The following is a 5,000-nucleotide window of genomic DNA, read 5'->3' as shown; positions in this document are numbered from 1 at the left end:
AGTTGTAATGGTAATAATAGTGGTAATGGTTATTATGTCTTATTAATGTGATCACCATTATTTTATTGATAGTATAACAAAAATAATGATGGTGATAATCATGGTAAGGATAAATGATAACGGTAATGATAATCCGTATTACTAGAGAGAGAGAGAGAGAGAGAGAGAGAGAGAGAGAGAGAGAGAGAGAGAGAGAGAGAGAGAGAGAGAGAGAGAGAGAGAGAGAGAGAGAGACAATAGATATTGATATTCCATAAGAAAAATCGTATGTTATATCCCGTGGAATATATATTGTTGTGATACCCTATCAAGCATACGATGAATTGTTTTCGATTGCAGATCACATTGGATACATATTCTTTCGAAATCATTCGATCTACATTTAACTTTCATAACCGTACCATATCATATATTATTTCATATGATTTATATTCTATTTCCCCATTTTATTTATTGTTTTGACAAATCCTTCCACCTTCCCTTACAGGGACACACTCAGGCCCGCCTATTCATGACCTTTCAGCTTCTAGTGTGCAACTGTATACCTTAACTTTGTTGCAACATTGCATTTTCCACGAGTGTTATTTTACCCTCTCTCTATATCCACTTACGCTTCGCAAATGGAACAAAAAATGTCACATATTCGTTGTTTTTGTTTTATGTACTTTGCCCACGCAAGCTGCACTTGGCTGCCAGTATACCTAATGTCAAATAGAACATATATATATATATATATATATATATATATATATATATATATATATATATATATATATATATACATTTTTTTTTTTAATTCCATTAAAAAAAGTAAGTAGAGGAATAAGTAAATACGCAATTCGACAAGGAAATCAAACAAGTCCATTACATATCTGTCAGCGTCAGCTAGCTTATCCCACACCTACGACTTTTCTCCAAATTAACTCCATACACAGCAAAATATCACTTTCTTTCCCCGAATTGCATAACTCTCCGGTTTCGCAAGAGATAAAGCTATATTGCAACGGATTCTGCACGGCCATGGATGCAATTGCAAACCACCGGAAACATTTCTCACATCTGCATACCGTGGGGGTATATGCTTAACAAGTTTGTTTTGAGTTCGTAATGTATGAACACTTATTTTACTGAGTCTATAGATTTAGGAAATGGTGAGTTTATTTTTATTATTAATATATACATACATACATACATACACATACACACACACACACACACACACACACACACACACACACACACACACACACACACACACACATATATATACATATATATATATATATATATATATATATATATATATATATATATATATATATATATATATATTTGCATATTATGTTTTTTGTTGTTGTTATTGTTTCTGTTGGTGTCGTTATTGCTAGAACTGATATTTGTATTGTCTTCTTCTTTCTTTCCTTCTTATAATTTTTCTTTATTATTGTTATTATCATTATTGTTACTGTTATTGTTATCATTATCATTATCATTACCATTATTATTATTATTACCATTATCATTATCAATATTATCATTATCTTTATCATTACTATCATCATCATTATTATGATCATTATTCAGTCTTCATCATATCACCATCATACCATTATCATCACCATCATCATCATCACTACCAATATTATAATAGTCACCCGCACTCTCCCATATTCTCATCACGGCATACAATCATCTAACTTCCTGACTACCGAAGATCCTTCATTTACGTGACATGCTGACGTGACACAGGCATCTGACAGCTCTCCTGACACCTACGCTTTGCCGTCTGACACATCTGACGGACAGACACTCACGGACTTGCTATTGCTCGTGCAACTTGCATCTGGGCGGTGCATTTAGAGCAATTCTCCGAACAGCAGGAATGACAATGCTGTGTGTGGATAATCTGCGTATGAATTATCCCGTTATGGCAGAGAATGAGTGAGTCATTGTTGGATATTGAGGTGGATGTGGGTAGTGACTGGGCAAGAAGGGGGAAGTGGAGAGGCAAGGGGTAATTCCCAGTGAGGATTGTGGTGGCATTTTGGAAATGGGAAATTGTTTGGGGGCATAAAGGGAGGAAGGAAGGACGGAGGGAAGGAAGGAAGGAAGGAAGCAATGAAGAAAGGAAGGAAGGAAAGAAAGAATGGAGGGAGGGAGGGAGGGAGGATGGAACGAAAGAAGGAAGGGAGGGAGGGAGGATGGAAGGAAGAAAGGAAGAAAGGAAGGGTGGGAGGAAGGAAGGATGGAAACAAGCAAGCAAGCAAGTAAGCAAGAAACTAAGGAAGGATGCAAGGAAATAAGGAGTGAATGAATGAAAGAAGGATATACGGATGGATGAAATGGTGGGAGGGAAGATGGGAGAGTCAGACAGATAGACAAATGAAAAGAAAGTGGATAGACAAAATAAAAAAAGGAAGAGAGAGACACACAAAGAGAAAAACGAGCCAGAGAGACAGCTATGTAGAAAACTAGTAAAATAACAACATTGTGTTCATTCCCCCAAACAGGTCAGGCCCACAAGCTGACATAATAAAGGAAGGGTCATGCAGTGTATTGCTCACATATCAAGCCATGCAAATAAAGTATATTACTCTGAACTGCAACATCTGTGTTCAGTGTTATTAGAATTACACGTAACACTTTTTCCAAATAAGATTGCACACACTGTCAAAATTGGTGTTTGATGACAAAGAATGGGTGCCAAATATGCGCGTGCATATTACTGTTTCTCTATGGTAATTGCTGTTATAAATGTTTGCGTGTAATTAGAGAGTCTGCCTTTATTACGGATATGAAAATAAATACTTTGAGACACAGATAGAAAGAATTATGACCTACCGTTGCTTGAAATAACACATGTGAGTACTTTTTGATGACTGGAATGGCTATGAAATTATTTAGATCTCTTTGATTAGAGAAAATGTGCAGTTAGGCTAAGATTGTCATAACAGTTCGTATTAACGAATTCATAAATAATTCCTGAAATTCCACTTAGAAAGACATACCGTAACATCTTGGAGATAGAAAAAAAAGAGAGAAAAGAAAAGAAACAGAGAGAGAGAGAGAGAGAGAGAGAGAGAGAGAGAGAGAGAGAGAGAGAGAGAGAGAGAGAAGGGGGGAGAGACAGAGACAGAGATAGAGACATGACTCAGTGACTCAGAGAGACACAGAGAAACAGGGACACAGAGATACAGAGACAGAAAAGAAAGAGAAGAAATGCGAGACAGAAGCAAAGATAGATGAATACAGAAAGGTAGACAAAAAATAAAAGAAAAAAGGAACAGAAAAAAAAGAGAACAAAAACAAAACGGACAAAAAAAAACAAAAAAAACTGCGCTCTGTAATTAGTACGTTGGTGGATCCCCCAAGGTGGAAACATTTGTCAAATGGAACATAATTCTAACCAAGCTCGTGCTCGCTGCTTGAGAGTGCACGTTACGCTAGAAATGTTCTTACTTACCTTCATTTCCTTTGGGTGTTTTTCCTCTGTCCTTTTACGTCTGTCTCGGGTCTCCTTTGCTTGGGGTGTCATGTGTAAATGCTGTCGGGCCGGAAGTGCTTTTGCGAAAATACATGCACTGAGGTGAAGGCATATAGGACATACACCTAGGCTATGTATACATGCTTAGATACTTACACATGCACAAATATACGTAGATTTTCACAAACATACAGACATAATTGCACACAGTATGAGGCACAAATACACACGTTCACGCAAAGACGCAAAAGTACACACACGCGCATATGCATGCAAATATGCACGCACTCACGGAAGCACACACACACACACACACACACACACACCACACACACACACACACACACACACACACACACACACACACACACACACACACACTCCCATCAACCTATTGTCTACATAACAAAGCAAGTAATGGAACCCTTGACTTTAATTCTACCATTAACTCGAAGTGATTACCTCTTTTCACGGAATTTTTGATTTAACAATGACATCGCAGACTGCTTGACAATATAATCGTTTGTTAGTTTTATACGATGAGAGTGTCCAAATGTATGCTCGTATATCTGGCCGGGTGCGGACTATAGAGAGAATATTATACACATATACATTAAAAAAGACAGAGAAAACAGAGCTGTAGTTTGTTGTTTTATTGTAGTTTTGACGAGCTTGGTTTACGCCTCTGCCAATCACTCTAACAACAACAACAACAAATAAAGCACTTTATCATCATGACCTCTGCTCTCATGAGTGCTGTCCCTGTTGTTGTTTTTTGTTGTTGTTGTTGTCGTTGTTCCTGTGTCTGTGTTGAATTGTTGTTTTTGAAATGGTTTCTCAATTTTATATTGGTTTGTTGATTTGTTTGGATTTTAGTTGTCGTTTTTAGTCGTCTATCATTATTTTCTGCCGGAAAATATCTGTAGATTTTTTAGCCACTGTAATGCCTAATGTCGAATAATTATTTCCAAGGATTTTCTTTTCTTTTACAATATATATATTTTTTTTATCGAAACTATTTTGACTGTTAGTTTAACTTACGCTTGATGTATTTTTTTTTTTTATCAAACATATCTATCAGCCTATCAGTTCATGAATATTTTAAAAAATATGTATAACAATTTAGTGTTAAGTTATTGCTAGATTAGTGTTTACGCAGAGAGGGTTGGGGGAGAAAGAGAAAGAGAAAAAGGAAGAAGGATAAAGACAAAGAGAAAGATAAAGAGGAAGAGAAAAAGAAAAGGAAAAAGAGAGTCTATTTATAAACTCAGTTTATATCCTCATCATACTGTATTATGCATCGCCTTCTTCCTTACACCACGCAATCGATAAAAAACGAACATAATATCTAAAAAGGGGCATTTTTTTTAGATTTACCGAAGATTCATGCATGAATAATGAGTAACGACAGGTTCTTAGTATGAGGTTTACTCACGCTGGTATTGTAAGGTGTGAGGAATGGGCAGAAGAAATGGGAAGCAGGGAAGAGGATATGTGAGTGGAAGAAAGGAGGAAA

Source organism: Penaeus monodon, chromosome 3, assembly GCF_015228065.2.
Source record: "Penaeus monodon isolate SGIC_2016 chromosome 3, NSTDA_Pmon_1, whole genome shotgun sequence".
NCBI classification, from domain to species: Eukaryota; Metazoa; Arthropoda; class Malacostraca; order Decapoda; family Penaeidae; genus Penaeus; species Penaeus monodon.
Note: the sequence above shows the minus strand (reverse complement) of the source record.